This window comes from Urocitellus parryii, chromosome 12 (genome assembly GCF_045843805.1).
Source record: "Urocitellus parryii isolate mUroPar1 chromosome 12, mUroPar1.hap1, whole genome shotgun sequence".
Lineage (NCBI taxonomy): Eukaryota > Metazoa > Chordata > Mammalia > Rodentia > Sciuridae > Urocitellus > Urocitellus parryii.
In genome coordinates this window covers 20,045,894-20,066,626 of record NC_135542.1, presented here as the reverse complement: position 1 = coordinate 20,066,626, position 20,733 = coordinate 20,045,894, and the positions used below count along the sequence as shown (strand labels likewise).

The 20,733-nt window shown below is 48.8% G+C and overlaps 1 long non-coding RNA gene across 1 annotated transcript; it reads left to right on the top strand.

The window, feature by feature from the left end:
• Positions 1 to 106: 106 nt before the first annotated feature.
• On the top strand, positions 107 to 10,447 carry LOC144249765 (uncharacterized). Its single transcript, XR_013342296.1, has 3 exons — positions 107 to 302; positions 1,727 to 1,773; positions 10,163 to 10,447. It is a non-coding gene; the product is annotated as an uncharacterized LOC144249765 (long non-coding RNA).
• The last annotated feature ends 10,286 nt before the right edge of the window (positions 10,448 to 20,733 follow it).

The following is a 20,733-nucleotide window of genomic DNA, read 5'->3' as shown; positions in this document are numbered from 1 at the left end:
ACCTGCAGCGTCCTCTCAGACACTTCCGCCATCGCGGCCTCCCAGCGTGCAGCGCGGCCTACGGCGCTGCGAGAGGGTCAAGCAACGCCGCACCTTCACGCGGGCACCGGGCGAAGAGCCGGTGGAGCAGCCGCTGGCGCGGGGCGTCCTGCTACGTGTGTCAGCAACGGACACAGGATCTCTATGCTGCCCAGGCTAGTCTCAAACCCCTGGGCTCTAGTGATCCTTCTGCCTCAGCTTCTCCCCCAGTAGTGACAGGTGTGCAGCAGCACCTGGCTTCGGACTCAGGTTTCAACAGCAAGGTAGGCTCCTGGGGAAGCAGTACCTGAGTGAGGCACACCAGAGGGAGGAGGGTTCAGCTGGCAGGAGTAGCCAGGGCAAAGGCCCTGGGGCTGGATCACACCTGAGGGATGAGAGCAGGAGAGCAGCGGGCTGCTCCTGGGCCTTGTGGGTGCCCGGAGGCCTGGGACCTAGGTACGTTTCAACATGCCCACGGGGCTCTAGGGGCAGACTTGGAGGCCCAAGGTGCAGCCCTGGACAGGTCGGGTGACTGGGCTGGTCCAGGTAAGCAAGGACAGGGGTGTAGACACTGAGAAGTGAGTGGACCCTGTGTCTGTAAAGGCTGACCCAGGGGCGCACGAGCTGGGGGAGGGGCTGGGCAGCCGGGGTCTGGGCGGCAGGGCTGCCCAGCCAGCGCTCCTAGGTCTGCCGGGCCTGGCACCCGCGGTGGAGCCCAGGAGAGCGGAATGACCACCACCCCATTTTCCTCTAGCGCTCCCTTGGCTCCACCGAGATGCACCCACACACCCTTAACAGTCTTGCAGCTCTTGGAGAGCCCCTCTGCACCCCTCTGAGCCCTCCACAGTGTCCCATCTATCATTAATCAGATGTTTCCTTGCACTATTAGCTGACATTGGTGTCTTGCCAAGTGTAAGCTCAGCACCTCTTTATTTTTGCTCAGCAATAGAATTTGAACCACGTGTGCAACTTAAAATCCTCTGGTAACTCGTTTCTTTCAAAAATAAGTACAAGCAGATAAAATTGTTTTTAATAATATATCTTATCATTTCAACATTAGTTTGGAAATTATTTAAGAGATTTCTGGTTTTTGTATTGTCTTTGAAACTTGGTGTATATCTTTACAATTAACATCAATCATACTGTTTAAACACTGAGTTTTCAGTGGAGATATTTGATCTGTATCTAGTTTTATAAAATTTACAGTTGAAAAAGAAGTCTCATTTACTTACACAAATTGTTTTTTTCCCTGAAACTGAGTTTACTATGGGTTTTTAAATTAAATTGATCATTAGATTTCTTTAAATTGAAAATGAAGTTCTTAGGGCTGGGGCTGGGGCTGGGGCCCAGTGGAAGTGCTCTTGCCCAGCATGTGGGAGGCACAGGGTTTGATTCTAAGCACTGCATAAAAAATAAATAAAATAAAGGTCTGTCAACAACTAAAAAAAAAACTTAAAAAGAAAATGAAGTTCTTTTGTCACACTAGCCATGCTATGCCAGAGCTAACAGGAGACAGAATTGTTGAGATGAGGGGCACACACACTTCTAATGATACAGGTCACTGTGATCCCGCGTGTGTCCCACTTCCTGGTGTTCAGGCACTTAAGTGTGCAGATCCAGAGACTTGCTTCTAACTAATAGAATAAAGCAAAGGTGATACGGTGTCACCTCTGATTGCTTTATGTTACATTGAAGACTTTCCTTACAGCTTGATGAAGAGGGTGGAAGTGTTGAAGGAGTTGACATCAAAGAACTGTGAGTGACCCCTGGGTGCGCCAAGCTAACAGCTAGATCCCTTATCCTACAACCACAAATAAACCAACTGTCTGCAACCTGAATGAGCTTGGAAGCACATTTTCCTCACTGGGGCCTCCAGATGAAAACACAGCCTGGCACCTTAATTGCAGCCTTGTGAAACTTTTAACAGAGGACCTAGCTAAAGACTCCTGGCCCATGGAAAGTGTGAGAGAATAAGGGTGTATTGTTTTAAGTTGCAAAGTTTGCAGCAATGTGTTACATAGTGTGGGAAAAACACTTTCCCACTCTGGTTTTCAGTACCAACTACCTTTTATGCAGACGCTCAGTACTTCAGACATCAGATGTGGGAGAAGCCCCACACACCAACCAGTTCTGCAGTGAACACCGGCAGTTGAATGCCCTCCAATTCTATCTGGAAATAGTGTCAGATACTACAAGTTGAGAAGTCAGAATCACAAGACTCTGACCACACCCCACCCCCTTCAAATTGCCAGTTTCAAGTGGTAGGTTGTCACTTATACTTCCGACAGGTATAAATCAGGAGTTCCCACAACCCTGTCCACGGGTTTGATTTGTTTGCTCACAAAACTCAAGGAAACACTTTACTCATGTTTCCCATTAGTGTCATCTCATCTCTTAGCTCACCCTGTTGTGTTTTCAGGACAGAGCCGACCTCCGCCACCGCCCTGGGTCCAAGCAGTCCTGGCCTCTTACCTGAGGGGCTGCAACAGCCCCCACCGGCTTTCAGAGCTTCTCTTCCTGTCCACCATGTTCTATTCCCCACACAGCAACCAGAGCAGGTGGGCCTGCAGGGAAGAAGTTGGATCATGTCACTGCTCTACTCAAACCCTGGAGTGTAAAAGCCTCTGTGGTGGCCCCGAGGGCTCTGTGTGACCAGCTTCCCTAGCCTTATCTCTCAAGAGCCTGCTCACTGTGACCTGAACTGGTGGAGAATGTTCACAGGGTGGGACCCTGCCCTTCTTCTTCTAGATACTCCCTGGCTCCTTTCCCCATCTCCTATAAGTCTTTTTTTTTTTTTTTAATCAACTTTCACCTCTTTATGAAGCTATCAGACTAGGTAAAAATCTCAAACTCAAAACTAACTAACTAACTAACTAAATAAGTCACTCACAAACTCAGCCATTCCCACTCTTGGTGTTCCTGATCCCCATGATCCTTTTCTGTCTCCCTCTAGTACTGGCTCCCTTCCACATACAACATGATTTACTTATTCCATTTACAGTGCAGTGCCTCCGGCCCTCCCCCCACCTAGAATATAAGCCACTTGAGAGCAAGGATTTTCGTCTCCATTGTGCACCATGAATCCTAAGTGCTTAGAACAGGGACTGGCAGATAACTGACACACAGTGAATATTTGATGTTGATGACAGTAGGGAGTGGCCAGCTGTATCTTCTGGGTGAATGGCTAAATTAAATCAGTCTCTCCTCTCAGGTCCTCTCTCTTTCCCCCCCTGTCCTCCTCTTCCTTCCCTCTTCCTCTTCTTCCTCCCTGCAGTGCTGGGCATGGAACTCAGGACCTCCCACTGACTAGGCATGCATTCTGCCACTGAGCTATGTACCTCCAGCTCAGAACTGAATTTTGAAAGATAAGTAGGTTAATCAGAAGAAAACATGAAATTTCTCCTTAATTAAGTTTTCTCACTTATAAAACAAAAAGTTTGGTATGATGTGTTAATTTTAAGTCATTTTGGAGTCTTTTTCTGAGACTGTGTACCTGGGCCACTAGTGTTGTTGCAAATTTGAACCTCATTTGGAATTCTGGCCTCATCCCTAAGATGCCTTGGGCTGAAAATAGGCAGATCCTGGACATGGGAGCTTTAGACCTGCAGAGCCAGCCAGACTATGCAATGCCCTTATTTTAACATGAGGAAACTGGGGTCATATTCAGAGAGCTGCTGGGAAGAGACAAAGATCTACAATCTTAAAATCCCTCTTAAGAAGCCAACATGTCCCCAGCTTGAATCTTTGTATTTTTTTCACCTTGGAAAATTGTTTCAGTAGGACATTTTAGTGGATTTGATAATAGTAAACTGGTTTTGAGGTGAATATTAAATTTGGATTAATAATAGGCTGAATAGTCAAATGTCATGAGTTAATAGATTACAGAGTGTCTTTTGAAGGATACATTAATTGCTGCTGTTGAGTTTGCTGTTTGAAGCACTTACCAAGGGAAAAGACATTATCATGTACCATTCTGAACCTTTGCTGCTTATGTAAATTCATTTAAAGTATATAAATGACGTTACCTTCCTCTGCAACTCCCAGGCCCTGAGCAGTAAAGTGGTCACTTTATACTTGAATGTGCCCATAAAAGATGAATCTGTGATCTGATTAAAACAGAGCATTTGCCTTCTATTAATCCAGTCACTGTCGCTAATAACACAGTACCAGAGTGGAGGAGTATAAAGAGGAGAGGTTTGTTTCCTAGGTCTACATCAGGGGCAAGGGCAGCAGCTGAGGATGGTCTTCTGGCTGGCAGCGTCCCGAGCCAGGGCAGAGCTTCACATGGCGAGAACCACGAGTGTAAGGATGGGTATCCTCCGAAATCTCCACTCCCCTCCCTTTATAAAGTCACCTGTATCCAGTCATGGGGACTTCACTGGGGTGAATTTATTCAATCCTAATCACCTCCCAAATATTTCATTTCTAAACACCATAGGTTTTTTTTCATCTTTTTATTTGCATTTTTAAATATATTTTTAATTTATTGGTTCTTTTTAGTCATACATGACAGCAGAATCCATTTTGCTATAATTATATAAGCATTTATTGAGTACATTTTACTCACAGAAAAACAAACTTTAAGCTACAAATCCCAGATTATACAGCGGGAAGAAATTTTCTTAGTTTTCCACACTGATGGAAAGGTTCATACTAAATGAAAAACAGCCCTATAATTATATTCACAACATTTCATGTGATTGTTCATAATACTAATACAATTATATAAGAATCAATATGTTTGAGGTTAAGCATAATAATAATGAAAAATGCAAAATCTAAGAGAAATTACATCAAAGCCTTTGTTATATCAAATAAAAAATTGCAAATTTGTTACTAAGCATAGACAAATGGCAAAATATAATTATATAGTAAAATATATATGTCTTCAAGTTAGACAATGCTACAGTAATGTTGGAGTGGTCGGACTGTAGTTTGAAGTCTGAAGTTTGCAGCTCTGCACATGGATTTTTGGCATTCACCATAGTGTTTGATTGACCTGGTAAAGGCTCTCTTTCCCATTCCCATCAGAGGAGAAGTCAAAAGCAATTTGCATTTCTATTGCAGGGACAGCCTTATATTTTCTCTGCCTTGCTTCAGGGTTCTGTCCATTTGTTCAGAGGAACCTTGACAATCTTGAAATCCTGCAAAATAGCATGCTGGTCCATTCATGGCAATGGGCTGGTAACAGGAAATAGTAGGAACTGTGGGTGCCTTTGTAGGACAGGTACAAGTCGGAAGGTCATAGAGACAGCTGAGTTCAGGGTCAAGCTGCATGGTGAGTGTCCAGGTGTCCAGTGGTCTGGGCAGGTCAGGATATCCCTTCTAAAGTGAACGGGAAGTAGCTGCGCTTGGCAATACATCTAGTGGCCGGTCTCTTTGGGTCTGGGGGTTGGGGTGCTGCTCCAGCCTGGCAGCTCATGAGACTGACTGGCGAGCTGCTCTGCCCCTGGTTGTTATCATGGAGCCAGCTCTGGCACTGGGAGTATCTGTGGCAGTGACGAGGATGAGATGAGGAGCTTCTGCTGAGCCCCACGTAGAGCACTGCAAGGGAGACCTCCCGTCTTCCTCTGTGGCAAATGCTCTTAGTACAGCACTTCCTGTGTTGCTGGTCAACCCAAGTAGAAGCTACACTCCTGCCTGTGGGATCTCAAGGACTCTGGAGTCTGAGTGGACTGTTGTGAAAGGAATATTACTGATGGCTGATAACTGGGTATATACAGCAGTGCCTCATTTTTAAGAGAGAATAATAAGTGGGAGACTGGGCCTGGGCCTGTTCAAGGGCCCAGGGAGACTGTGTGAGCAACCAGCTCAAAATTCCCTTGGCCTCTCCTCCAGCTCCCTGCCTCTCTCTCAGCCTGCACTTGCATGCTCAGGAGGACCGGGAGAATTTTCTGGAAACATCCCATTCCTGGTTCATGAGTGGACCTGTTTTGGATGACCACCAGGGGACACCTGACACAGAGAAGGTGCTCAACAAGCCAGCTAGCAAGATGGCCCTTCCTGTGGGTGCCAGACGTCCATTCCCTTGCCTCCCTGGCCCTTGCTCAAAATAGGTTCATGTGCAAGGTGGTTGTTTAGCCAGGGATAGAAGGTAATAATAGCCCAAAGGTTTATTTGGGCTCATGGTTCTGGGGGATCCATCCCTAGACCTTGTGACTCCCCCACTACTTCGGGGCTTTGGAGTGCACAATGGAACAAACTGCTGACATCATGAGCTAGGAAGCAAAGAAAAAGAGAGGATGGGCATGAGGTCCCAGAATGTACCTTGGGGTGCTCCCTCAGTGACCTAGGCCCTACTTCCTAAAGGCCCGTAGGACCTCCCCATAGCATCACCCTGCAGACCCAGCTTCCAACTCATGGACCTGTAGGATACACTCTTCCAAACCAAAGCAGTGTTGGAACTTAAGAGAGACTCTCTCTACCAGGTACCAAAGCACTGCAAGTAGAATATCCCTGCCTATTCTGGGCTCCTCTTGCTGCCAAACAACATGCACAGGGAGGGGTGCTATGTTGCCTGTGCTAGTAGTCCCAATGGCCAAGGGAAGATCTGCTCTACAGTGGGGCAGGGAGAGCCAGGTCTGGAGTCTTGGAGGTGCATTGGACATCTCTTATTATATTTCCATGTCCCACTGTACAAGTTTATGGAAAAAAACTATAGCAACCCAAGTAAGACGGGACTGCCAGTGGAGTTCCCGTAGGAGAGGAAGGTGGGATCACTCTGCCAGCTAAAGATTCCTGTTTAGCAAAGGCTGAGGGGATCATGGAGCAGGTGAAGGGATGTCATTACCCCGTAGGTCCTGGGACCAGCTACAGAAGCAGGGTTTCTGCAGTCATGCTGCTGTTACTTCATTGTTGCCTGCAGTCCCACTACTTTATATAGAGGATGTCGCTGGTGGCTCCCTTTCTGTTTCAGGTGGGAGTGTGACTGTAACAAACTACCATAGGTAGGGTAGCTTATAAACAATGGAAATTTATAAGGACACCAGTTGCATTCCTGAAAGCCCCACCCTCATGTCGATGAGGCTTCACCTCTTAAGACCATCATATGGGGGGTTAGGGATCCACACATGAATCTGGGGGACACAAGCATTCAGACCATACCAATGACCAAGCTGACATTAGCTTCCAGTGATATGGTAGCTCTTTCCCACCCATATTAAAGAGTGAATATTGAGGGGCGAAGGTGCAGACTGGGTGGGATTAGACTCTCCACATCTTTCGTCCTTCCATCGGCCCCAGGAGGCTGACCTCTGTGGATTCTGTTCCACTGGCAATCTTGCCTTCTGGCTGGCATCTGGGTTCTCCCATTGAAGAGACCCACCCAGAAATGGGGAGGAAAGCGAGGGTGGGGTCTTATTCCCTGCCTGCCCTTCTAGGGTGTCATCTCCAGCTGGTCTTGTCCCTCTCCTCTCAGGGATGGCTTCATAGGTGTAGGACTGGCACAGCTACACAGGGTCCCACATTCAGAACGGCCCTGGCTCTGCAGTGGCCATCTTGAAATTCTTAATAATTTGTTTTGAATTTGCATTTTAAAGGGAAGTTCAATCGGGATAGTGGAGCATGTGCCAGGACCTGGAGCCTTGCCTCAGGAGAGGCCCATCTCCCAAGGTGGGCTCTCAGCCACCTGCTTTCCCACTGAGTGTCCTGGCCTCACCTAGCCTTCCCTTCTCCCCTGGTGCAGCAACTGCTGCCATGCTACCCCCCAGGTATGGTGTGGGTGCATGGGGGGTTAGGGTAGGGTGCCCACACCTGGGGCATGGCTGTGGCCGTCCTCCACCATCCCACAAGTCGGCAGCACCCTGGCCATTTCCATAGGCACCTCTTGAAGGGTTGCGCCTTTTCCCCAGCTCATGTGGGTGCCTGGTGGATCCTGGGGTGAAGGTTTTAATTCCTGGGGGGTTGCTTTTCCTGCCATGTTGGCTGGGGTGGCAGCACTTGGGAATGGAGGATGCCTGGCTCCACTTGCTCGCCTCCTGCTGGGGCATGACACATCCACCCAGTCCTGTGGCTGGAGGCAGCAGAACCCTGCAGTGGGGAGGAAGGGTCTGCCAAGATCCAGAGCAGATGCCTGCGAGGGTCTGTAACCTCTCTGGAGGGAGTGCGACTCTAAATAGTCAATGAAAAGCAACATGACAGAGAGAGAGAAGGAGAACTGAAAACACGAGAGAGGAAGAGGGGAAGCAGGAGGACCCCCTGTAGACACTGTAATACCTCTCAGTGACCGTGCCTTTTGGACAGAGGGCTTTGCCTTCTTACTCTGCTCTGGCCCCTCTGAAGGCAGACATGTCTCCATCCTCCCTGCTCCCCCGGAAGCAGCTGCGTCTCCCTCTCCCTTTGGCCTGGGGAGGGGGCTGAGGATGGTGCCAGATCAGCCTGGCTAGCCCTAAAGATTATTCTAGAGCCCCTATCCTTTTATAAGTCATCCTTTAATTAAACCCGCCTCAGATCCTCCTAGTTTAATTGTTTACTTTTCCCCTACCGGACCAGAGTGACACATCCTTCCACCTCCATCCCCAAACACCTGGTCTTTCTCCTGTATTTCACTTCGAGTTCAGAGGTCCAGCTTAGAGCCTGGTGTCTGTCAGTTTGCACACCTTTTCTGAGCACCCAAGGCACATCCAGGAGACTGACAGACAAGTAAGTGGCTGGGAGAGAGTAAGGCACCAGGTATAGATGGATCTGGGTACTGTGTGGGACCTGTGGACCAGGTGGGCAGCACTAACCCGATGGCTACAGGACCATCCGCTGTCCAGAGACAGCACTGGGGCGGGGGTTGTTCACACTGTGGAGGAAGATTCTCAGCTGGGCAGAGAAGCTTGCACAAACTTCTATGGCTGCATCAAAGGTCTTTATCACTGGAAAACCACCATGGCTCTTTCAAAAACAGCCTACCTGGAGCAAGTCCATTCACCTAGCTACAATCCTGGATCTATGAAATACAATTACTCCTCATTCCTCCAGATTCTGTGAATTTGACAACCTGCTAAAACGTATGTGCAACTCCAAAACCAATACCCAGAGTACTCAATTCTCATAGCGCTTTTCAAGGAATTTGCAGACATCTGCAGAACTGCCAAGCCTTGGGTCCTTTCACATGCACACCCCCAGCTGAGGTCATTCAAAGTGGTACTCTGACTTTTTGCTTCAGTTCTCACTTGCTACAAACAAGTGTCCTTTTCTATTGAGTCCACGATTTTTTTTTTTTTTTGCATATTTGCATTTTTTTTTCTTAGAGATTTTCCTGTTTCAAGTGGCCCCAAGCAAGCACTGAAGTGCTGTGTAGTGTTCCTAAGAGCAAGATCTGGGACTTACCTGTGGGGAAAATATGCTAGGTAAGCTTCACTGGGGCATGAGATACAGTGCTGTCAGCTGTGAGTTAAGTGAGGGAAACAGAAGTGCACATTGAACAGGGCTGCAGCCTGACCAGTGGATGAAAATGTGATCATAGCCCATAGGAACCTACCCCGAGGGGCGGCAGTCAACATGGCTAATTCAGTGGTCAGGGACTTTAGGACAAGAATACCAAGCATCAACAGTACTCCGACTTTTTTAGAATCAAAACTCTTCTTAAAATCTACATTCTGGGGAGAATAATGGTTTCAAGTGCAGTTAGATCACAGTGGGGCGATCGTGGTTTACAACAGCGTATCACAAATTTATAAGGAACTAGAAGAGAGGAGATTAGAGCTTCCTGACACTAAGAAATGGTGAATGTTTAAGAGGAGGGCGATGCTAATCACGTTGTACGTGGTGTGTGTATGATCACCACTCCACACACTTGAATGTAATAATAAAATCCATGTCTAGAGGAATTTTTCACGCCTTTTTTGTTTTATTACTGGGGATTGAACTCAGGGGCACTCGACCCTTGAGCCACGTCCCCAGCCCTATTTTGTATTTTATTTAGAGACAGGGTCTCCCAGAATTGCTTAGCCCCCTACTGTAGCTGAGGCTGGCTTTGAACTCGCGATCCTCCTGCCTCAGCCTCCCAAGCTGCTGAGGTTACAGGTCTGTGCCACTGCACCTGGCTTCCCTCTTCTTTTTCTTCTGTTTCCCTCCTTCCCATGTTTCCTTCCTTCTCTCACTCCATCTCCTTCCCTCCCTCCCTCACTTTCTTTTTTTCTTTCTCTCTTCTTCACAGTGATTGTTTAGGTGTAGAGACCTTGTCAAGTTCACTTTCGGCCTGGGTACATCATAGGTGCTACGGGGAGACAGAGGCACGTGGTTTTTCTTCCCAATGATGTCAGGAGTCGCGGTGGCCCTGGCCCTCACCCATGAGCTCAGCAGGAACTGCACAAGGTCATGCTCTACTGCTTCATTTCTTCTTCACTTCTCACCTGGAATACGGCAGTAAGGAGAAACCTCCTGCCGTCCACCCAGTGGTATCCTGAATATAGTTTCATTAAATGAGATTAAAGTTGGGGTAGATGTTGGGTCTTCTCCTCATTTACCAGTTCTCCAAATAATGAATTGGTTTCCAGGCCCCCTCTGGCTGAACTCTTTATGTCATTAGGAACTCACAGAGTTCAGCTTACTTCATGTTTCAGCCTGTGGCTATGATTGCCCTTGTTGGTGCTCCAACGATGTCATCTCTGGCCAGTGAAGCTGGTCCCTGAATCCTTCCATACATGACCAGTCCTCTCAGGTCAGTCCCCTTGCTCTCTGGCATGACAAGATGTCCCAGGCTCATATGTGTACAGTGGGTCCCTGACTTAATGATGCTGTGAATTAACATTTTTTTTCTCAGCTTAACCACTGAGCAATACACCCAGCCCTTTTTTAAAAAAATGCTTAGTTTTGAGACAGGGTCTCATTAAGTTGCTTAGGGCCTCATTAAGTTGCTGAGTCTGGCTGGCTTTGACTTTGCAATCCTCCTACCTCGGCCTCCGTAGCTGCTGGAATTACAGGCATGTCACCACTCCAGGCTAACAATCTTTTGACTGTGGGATGATGTGAGTGTATATCCATACAGCCACTCTGCTTTTCATTTTCTGTACAGTATTCAATAAATTATGTGACATACCTGACACTTCATTATAAAACAGACTTCACATTAGATTACTTTTCCCAGCTGTAGACTAATGTAAGTCCTCTGAACATGCTTAAGATAGGCAAGGCTAGGCTATGATATTCCATAGGTGAGGTTATTAAATGCACTTTTGACTTAAAAATGTGTGAGTGTGTGTGTGTGTGTGCGCGCGCGCGCGTGCGCGCACACTGTGGAACAAACCCAGGGCCTCATGTATGCAGGGTAAGTGCTGTATCCTGAGTCATACCCCAGCCCCACATTTTCCACTTGTGATGGATTTATTAGGCTGTGACCCATTGCAAGTCAAGGAGTAGAGTATTTCCGTCTCTGGAATAAGCCATTTCTCCTTTTAGTAATGCGGACTATTTAAAAACTGCATCTGCACATGGGAGATGCCTCATTCTCTTATTCCCCAAGATGACCTTATTTTTTCCCCCCCGAGATGACCTTTAAAAAGGTTTCTAGTATCACCTTCCTTCGTGTCTTTATTATGAGTGACTGTTTACATATTCAAGCCCCTCCAGGTAAACAGAAATATGATGTTATGACATGTACAGGTCTTTTCCAACCAGGTCTTTTCCAACTTTCTCTTTTCTTTTTTTTAAATTTTTTTCTTTTTTATTATTAGTTGTTCAAAACATTACAAAGCTCTTAACATATCATATTTCATTCATTTGATTTCATTTGATTTAAGCAGATTATGAACTCCCATTTTTACCCCGTATACATATTGCAGATTCACATGGGTTACACATCCACGTTTTTACATACTGCCATACTAGTGTCTGTTGTATTCTGCTGCCCTTCCTCTCCTCTACTATCCCCCCTCCCCTCCCCTCCCCTTCCCTCCCATCTTCGCTCTCCACCCCATCTACTGTAATTCATTTCTCTCGTTTTTTCCCTTTCCCCTCACTTCCTCTTATATATAATTTTGTATAACAATGAGGGTCTCCTTCCTTTACCATGCAATTTCCCTTCTCTCTCTCTCTCTCCCTCCCCCCTCTCATCCCTGTTTAATGGTGATCATCTTCTCATGCTCTTCCTCCCTATTCTGTTCTTAGTTGCTCTCTTTATATCGAAGATGACATTTGGCATTTGTTTTTTAGGGATTGGCTAGCTTCACTTAGCATAATCTGCTCTAGTGCCATCCATTTCCCTGCAAATTCCATGATTTTGTCATTTTTTAGTGCAGATTAATATTCCATTGTGTACAAATGCCACATTTTTTTTATCCATTCATCTATTGAAGGGCATCTGGGTTGGTTCCACAGTCTGGCTATTGTTCCTTTCAGCAGTTTGGCTAAGTGTCCCAGCAACCTGTGTATTCAAGGTTTGGTCCTCAGGGTAGCACTATTGGGATGTGGTAGAGGATTTCAGAGGGAGAATTAATAGAGGTCTTTGGGTCTCTGGGGGCACACACTTGGAGGGGATTTGGGAACCGTGCCCCCTCATCTTCTCTTTTGCTTCTTGGACACGAGGTAAACAGTTTTTCTCGGCCACGTGGTCCCCATCATTGCCACCCAGCAATTCCACTAAGAAGCCTAAATATACTGGGTCTTCCCAAACATGAACTAGATCCTTCAAAACTGAGCCCCAAATAACCATTTTCTCTTTATAAGTTAATTATCTCATGTATTTTGTTATAGGGATGGACAGCTGAGTAACATACTGGCCATCGCCTCATGGTCTATAGGTATATGCCCCATTTTTTTTCTAGCTGGCTTATTCTACTAGTCCCCTCTTAGTGAATATTTAGATTGTTTTATCCTTTTGAGAATAAATAGTAAAAGAAGAGAATTTGCAAAAAGAAAACAAATATAAGTACAAGTATGTGGTGAAGAACTAACCCTGGCCAAAGAGAGATCTAGCCTCTGCCCTCAGTCACTGGGAGATCCTCTGGACTGGGAACATCCTGCTGGGCAGAAACATGGAGTTTGCCTGGGGGCTCTGGGCTATGGAGTATTAGTTCCAACCTCTAGAGGAACCAAACCAAAGGTATTAGCCCAGAGATAGGCGGCAGTCTACGGGTTAGCCACGCAGCCTGTGACCAAGTCCCAAGAAAACCTCTGGGCACTGAAGCCTTGGGTAAACCTCCTTGATGCAGGGTCTTGCTGAGTTGCTTAGGACTTTGCTAAACTGCTAAGGCTGGCCTTGACCCATGATCCTCCTGCCTCAGGCTCCCGAGCCACGGGGATTACAGGCGTGCACCACTGCACCCAGCCAGGAACACATGCTTTTAAAGTCTACTTTCATAGGCACAAGAGAGGAAGAGAGAAGGACATCTCTCCCCTTCAACCCGCTGCTTCTTTTTAGTCAGTTTGAGCAAACTTCAGTCATGTACTTGCCTTATGGAAAGTTCCTTGTGAAGACTAACCAAGATCAAGGAGGAACCTCCTGTGGACAGAGGTGCCGGGTTTCTGTTCTCGTGACTAAAAGGCTCAGGGGTCACTCTAGTTAAACTGGGCTAACTGGGCTGCATGAAATAACCACACAAGAGACACAAATACCTATTTCTTTGGGGTTGCTGTGACAGCTCCTCTGACCTTAAGGGTCCGCAGAAAGAGAGAGAGAGCACGCGCTGACCCCTTTTATTGAGGAGAAGCTATTCAAGTGAGGCAAGGGGTCAGGTTTCAGGGGGCTGAGTATCTTCATGATGTCCACTGTCAGCAGGTTGACTGACACCTGGGTAGGCCATACCCAAGGGCACAGTAAGAGGAGGGGACACACACAAGGCACTTCCATGGAAGATTCTATCCTAAACAGGGCAAGGGTTTATATTACAAAGGAACAGGTGAGCATAGCTTCACCCATGGGGCTGTAGCAAGACACACCCATTTCTGTGACTAAGTGCCTCAGCACCCAGCTGGGGAGTGTAACTCAGTTACCTGTAAGGTTGGCCTCCCACACAGAGGGGTGAAAGTCTGACCTGAGCCTGGGATGCAGGGTAGAAGGCTATCCACAGTGGGTGCAGGTAGGATATTTGTTTTACAGAAGCATGTGTGCCTGCTTGTGTACGTGCAGATAAGGAGCTGTAGGGAAGGCTGTCCATCAAAATGTGCTCACAGTGGCTCGATCTTTGATTAGTTGTTTTAACTCTTCACACTGAACACATTTACAAAAAAAAAAAAAAAAAAGCCATTTTAAAAGACACTACCATAAAGCAACCATTCTATAAGTTGTCACTTAAGATAGAAATGGAATATTTGGCCTTTCTCAAGAGCAGGCAGGCAGTTTTATATAATCCATTCACTCAACAGTTACGAAGGTGAGTCTTGGATACATCCTGTAGACAGCTCCGTGGCCAGCAGCCAGGGTGAATTTTCTTTACCATTCTAGGTCAGGTGCTGGGGATTCAAAGATAGAGCCTGCCTGTCTTCTTCCTCTGACAGATGCTGTGGCCTGAGGGGTGGGGGGGGACTACATCTGCAAAGTGCCACGTGGCTGTCTTCATGAAGAGTCAGGACAGAGAGGACGTGATCCGCTGGCCTTGAGAAGTTGAGGAGGGCTCAGAGGGGATGTGAGGTGGGGCCTTGGCGGGAACAATCAAAGGTGGGGCTGCAGATGTGGGATTTGGCCGCCCCCGGGGAGCTGAGGCCACACAGTTGGCTCTGCGGGCCAGCCTTGTGACTGGAGCATGATGTGAGCTCTGAGGTGCAGGCCAGCGTTCTGCCAGGTTTCCACCTTAACACACTGAGGAGACTGAAGTACTTTTTCACACAGCCTGTATTGCCAGAGGTCCGTGAGGCGAGGCCGCATCCTCTGAGTGGGGTCTCACAGGCACCCATAAATGCACGGGCTGAGCCTTGCTCCTTCCTGGAGGTCTGGGGCTGCCCCTGCAGGTGGAGGTAACAGCTTTCCAACCTGCCCAGGGTCCTTGGTGGGCTTGGAAAGGTTCACCTCCCCTCCGTCCTCTGCTGACATTAAGAGCCCTTGGGATTCCATGGGGCCAACCCAGGTCATCTAGGGTGACCTCCCTATTTTTAAAGTCACTTGATTAGGAACCTGAATTACATCTGTAAACTTCTCATTTGTCTGAAAAGAAATAGATTATACACTTCCAGGGATAAGGGATAGAATCCTTGGGGCTGTAATTCTGCCCATCTTTCTCTGACCTTGACTTGCCAGCCATCAGGACCTAGCAGATTCCTGCTGAACCATCCAGAAGGACAGTATGTGCCTAAAGGTGACAGAGCCAGTCACAGCCTCTCCAGGCCTCGCCCTTCTGTTGGAGGTGACCAGGGATTTGGTTGGTACGGGTGTCCAGCAACACTTGCCCTTGCTGGCCCTTGGTGGCATGGAAGGATTTATCATTATTTTGAATTCATAGCCAACATTAAAAGAAAAAAACTCAGGAACAGGATCATGAAAATTCAGATTTCTCCTGGTCTTGGTGGCACATGCCTATAATCCCAGCAGCTCCTGAGGTTGACGCAGGAGAATCAAAAGTTCAAAGCCAGCCTCAGCAAAAGCGAAGCTCTAAGCAACTTAGTGAGACCCTGTCTCTAAATAAAATACAAAACAGGGCTGGGGATGTGGCTCAGTGGCTGAGTGCCCCTGAGTTCAATCCCTAGTACACAAAAAATAAATAAACAAATTCACATTTCCATTTTCTCCTGAAAATTTAGCATTTCTGGCAACCCAGAGTTCCAGGTCAGGATGGTACTGGGAAGCCCCAGGAAAAGAAAGGAGGACCCACATCTCTTTCCCTGGGGGTATCCTCCATAGGAGGCCGCACCCCATCTCTGGGGGACTCCACCAGGACAGGACTGAACCAATATTTACCAGCGCCCAGCAGCAGCCGCCCCTGCGCATATATTAGCTCATTTAATTCTCCAAAGAAGCTCTGGAGGAAGGTTCCCTTCATATTCCGCTGATCCCAAAGCAGAGCACACACAATGTCGCGCTGGGGCGCACAGTCTGCACACTGGGCCAAGGGCTGCTGACCAGGCCACCCGCGCGGTCCCCGCAGCCCCCCATGCGGTCCACCCCGCCCCGCCCTGGCCAGCGTGTCCTGGAAGGGGCCTCCAGAGCTCTCGCTGCTGGCTGGAGCAGCAACCGAGGCCTGCCGCCAGCCTGCTGGGGGCAGAGTCCGCTGGCGCGGTCCCGATGCTGGAGCATCCCTTTCTGGTGCCCCATAGCCGTGATGCCCCGGACTGGCCCAGCCGCGGGGGGTGAGTCGCTTACGTCTGGAGCCCCGCGATGAGCCTCTCGCCCAAAAGGTAAGGGGCGCAGTCCCCCGTGCCCGAGGGCGCCCTGATCCCAGCGCATCGGGTCGCCCTCCCCGTGCCAGACGCCTCCCCAGAGAAAAGCCCCGGGAGAAAACAAACCCAGCTAAAAGCCAGCACCAGCTGCTGCGAACAAGGGCCCCTGTGGAGACATTGGGACGGGGAGCCCCTCTGCTCCGGGCGCTTTCTCTGTCCTCTGCGCCCAGAGAGCCCAGGCTGCTCTGGAGAGCTGCGAAGCCGGAAAGCGCACAGTGGGCTGGAGGGCAGCCCTGCGAGTTGGTGGTCACTTGGAGCTGTCAAGCCTGTGCCACAGGAGAGGCCTCCCATCCGCAGGGACTGAGCTGGATTGCGTGGAGACCTGATTCCAGGTCTTGCTGGCCTGGCTCCAGAGCTGCGCACTGCACTCTGTACCCGCAGGAAAACAACCAAGGTTCCCAGTGCAGGATGGGGTTTGCAGCCCTGGCTCTTCCTGGGCCTGCGGGACCCAGCTCCAGGGTGGGCTCTGTGTGTTTGCTGTGACAGACAGGCTCCTCTGGATGACTTGGAGCTTCCAAGCATCTGCTCTTAGGCTGCGTCCTTTGGAGGGATAAGAAACAGAGGGTGGAGAGAGAGGCAAGAACCCCTGTTCTGATGGAGCAGTTTCCAGATCATGGGCTGGTCTCCTCCTTGAGCCTCTGTAAGGTGGGATTGGTAAATTGCAGTCACCTTGTGGGATGACCACGCAGGTTGGGTCCAGCCCAGTGTCTGGCACACAGTGACGCTGGTCATTTCCTTCAGGCCATGCAAGTGTGTAGGAGGTCAGAGTGTCTTAGTCCTGCTTCCCATCTTTCCTGGGCTGGCCCTGTCATTCAACTCTGGGCTGAATGGCATCCCCTGCTCCCTTGCTTCCCAGTGGGCTAGTAGCCTGCTGGAGAGAGTCCACAGGGCCCTTATGTGTGGGGTGGAACATTGGGCTTCCCATCTGGCCTGCTGTTCTCCCACAGAAGTCAGGCCCCTTCCAACAGGTGCATTCTACTAAGTCCTCTCTGTGAGTGAGTGAGTGAATGAATGAGTGATCAGGCAAAGGACAGGAGGAAGAGATGGTTTCTTGGTTCCCAGTCTTGCCCTTGGTCCCAGCATCTACAAAATGACAGGCTTCATTGTGATCATGAGAGCCTTCAGTGGAGAGAAAATCATTTTAGCCAGAGATGCTCGATGCCCTCTCTCTGTGTGTTTCATATTTCTTTGTCTAAATAAGAGACACATGCAAATGACTAATACTTTGAGAGATCAAGAAATACAGCTGGGCATGGTGGCACTGGCCTGAAATCGCAGTGGCTGGGGAGGCTGAGGCAGGAGGATCTCAAGTTCAAAGCCAGCCTCAGCAACTTAGCAAATAGAAGAAGAACAGAAAATAAGTCAGAGTCCTGGCTGACTCCAGTGTGAGCCGTTTTGTTTAATGCATGTCTACAGAAGCCAGAGATTTGGTGACTCCAGGTCTTTAAGAGACCTCCTCCAGGCAGCAGGCACTAAGGGTAATGCACCTGGTACCAACAGACAGTCCTCAGCAGAGCCCCATATTTTCTGAGGCGGCAGAACATCTAGATATGGGGAGGTGGGTGGCCAGTTGACTGGGTTTATCTTTTGTAAGTTAGCTTTGGGTCACAGAACAGGAAACTGCATAGTCCCTGAAAAATGCATCAGCATCCCTCCCTTTCAGAGTTGAAATACAAATATCCCAATGCTAGGGATTCCTAACCTCACTGTTGGTCAGACTCATTGGGAAGTTTTTAGGAAGGTACTTTGTTCAGCTTTGCCCCTGAGATTCTGATTTTACTGGTGAGGATGTGGCTCATGCCACCAGTAACTTTAAGGCTGCTGGGGGATTCTGAGGTGCAGCCAGGGCTGAGAGCCTGTGCCCCAAGCTGTTTCTTGTCAACTGTCCTCTGTGGTCACCTCTTGATATTTTGTGTGCTTCTATTTGAATGTTCTCACTCTTCAACTTTTTCATGCAGGTCTGTGATTACTCTGTCTTCAAGCTCTTGGGTCCCTGGTGTTACCTTATAGCCATTTGCAGAAAAGTTCGTGTCAGGGGAAGATGGCAGTTACCAGAAGCCTGCAGAGGGCTGGCCAGGGCTCCCTGGGCTCACCAGAGAGCAGTGTTGGTTTAATCTGCAGTGCCCTCAAGAGCAACATAAAACCAGCCAGCTAGGTGGGAATGATTCAGTGACAGAGGGGACAGCGCTTGTGATGACATGGAGGACATGTCCCTTGCCCTAAGAAAAGCACAGTCACCCACCTCCAGCTGTGTCATGGGGTTGATCATCGATTGCAAAAATGCTCACCAAGTCTTCTGATCCTTGAATGCAGGCCCCTTGGCAAGATGACTTTGCAATTCCTTTCCATACAGTTAGGGTCCATTTCTCCAGGCCTTGAACATGAAGTGGGCCATGGGACTTGCTTTGGCCAATGGGACATTAGCAGATGTCCACAAGCAGAGGTGTGTGAAGCCCATGAGTGTTGGTGCTTGCTCTCTCGATGCTCTGGATGCACATGGCCAAGAGATGTGAGCAAGATCCTCCTAGAACACCCAGTGCTCATGACCTTCAGAATCAGCTAAGTTGACTCCAAAAGGACTGCCCAGCTGACCCGCAAAACATGGGAAAATATGAAGTTCAGGTGATGAAGTATTGGGGCGAACAGCAATAACTAACCATAACACAGCCCCACCTCACCAGATGTTATCCATGTTTTAAATAGAAATCATAATTTCAAACTTTTGTGTAAGTTCCAGTTTTGAAAAAAAATTGAATTAGTAGCCAACATCCTAAACACATTCTACAGGCCAAACAAAACATACCTTTAGACTGCACTTGGCCTGTGGGTTGTTGGTTTGCAAGTGGCTATGCTGAGGGACACGAGGTGTTTGTCCTAATGCCTGTTTGCAGTCACTCACTCACTCACCCTTCTTGCCAGAGTGGCCGGTGCCCTCCACCTGTGGCTGCTGTCTGTACAGGATGCGCACTGTACAGGCACTGCCCCAGCTTCTCCAGGTGGTCTTTCCATGTGGAAATGTGGGATTGCTCGTCCTCCAGGAGAGACTGCAGTGTGAGATGGAGTCCAAGGAAGGACAGTGGGAGGGCAGCGCCTGAGCATGAGATCAGGTGTGGAGGGGGGGCCCGCGGTGGGCAGTGGACAAGGAATCCCATCTGTTTTTTCCAAAGAATGTTGTTCCTGGAGGGAAAGCCAGGGAGAGAAAGCTGGAGAGAGGGGATTGTGGGGCCCCTAAAGGCCAAGCCAAGGATTTCCCACTTGGTTATCTGGGAAAGGAGAGTAGCTCTAAGGGAAGAGAAGTCACTGGCAGCTTTCGCACAGGGGGCCCTGGGAAACGGGGGCCTGCTCTGTTTATCCACGTGCAGGATGCGTTTATGGCAGGAGTGGAGTCAGGCAAGACGGGGCAAGACTGTTTGTAGTGACAGACGGAGTGTTGGCAATGGGAGGAAAAACCCAAGTGGAAGAATGTAAGTTAAGACGTGTGGGGACTTCTCTTGACCTTGAGATAGGGCTAGTTTTGCTGATTTTCTTATCTATATCATCAAGACATGTTAGTGTGTTTTCAGAGCACTTCCATCAGCAGCTTCAGATTCCCGGCTCCTGTCGCCTGCCTGCCTGACGAAATCTGGGGCTCGCGGTGGTCACTCCTAGGGCAGGGGAGACTGAAGAGGGTGTCTGCTGGGCGTTTGGAAGGAACGTCCTTGCTCTCCCCTGAGAACCTCTGGAGTCATCTGTCCCTCCTTTCTGTGCTCTCCCCTCCCTTCTAAGGCTTACAAAGTTGGGTCAGGAGGGGAGGGAGGAAACACAACTGTTTAAAATCCAGTTTTCAATCTCGAGGAGAAGAGGAAACCTCACAGCTATGAGAAGAGGAGACAAGGGAGTCGGGGAGGTGTATCCCTCACGGTGCAGTGAGAACCAACTGCAGGAGGGAAGCTGCAGGGAAAGGCCAGTGTAGACCGTGTTTCCCACTGTCACTGGACCGTCAAGTCACATTTGAACTTTAAAAAGCGGATCCCAGGTCCCGCCTCCTGTGGGTTCTGACATGGCTGGTGTGGGGTGTTCTTGGCACCAGGGTCTTTGAAAGCTCCCCAGGGAGTGGACCCCTGCCGTGGGGACTGAGAACCCCTGTGTCCACCAGGGCCCTCTGTGGGCTGGTGCAGCCTGTATGAGGTGCCTCCAGGGGAGCATCTGTATTTGGTAGTTGCCATTTTCACGGTAGATACTGACAGTGGTTCCCAAAGGCTATCATTTGGATCAAGAATGTTCCCCAAAGTCCCATATATTAAAGGCTCCATCCTCAGCCTGTGACTCTCTTGGCAGGTAGTGGAATGTTTCAGAGGTGGGCTCCAGTGGGGGATCTGAGGTCATTAAGGGTGTGCCTTTGAAGGGCATATTGGGACCCTGGTCCCTTCCTGGCTTTCTCTT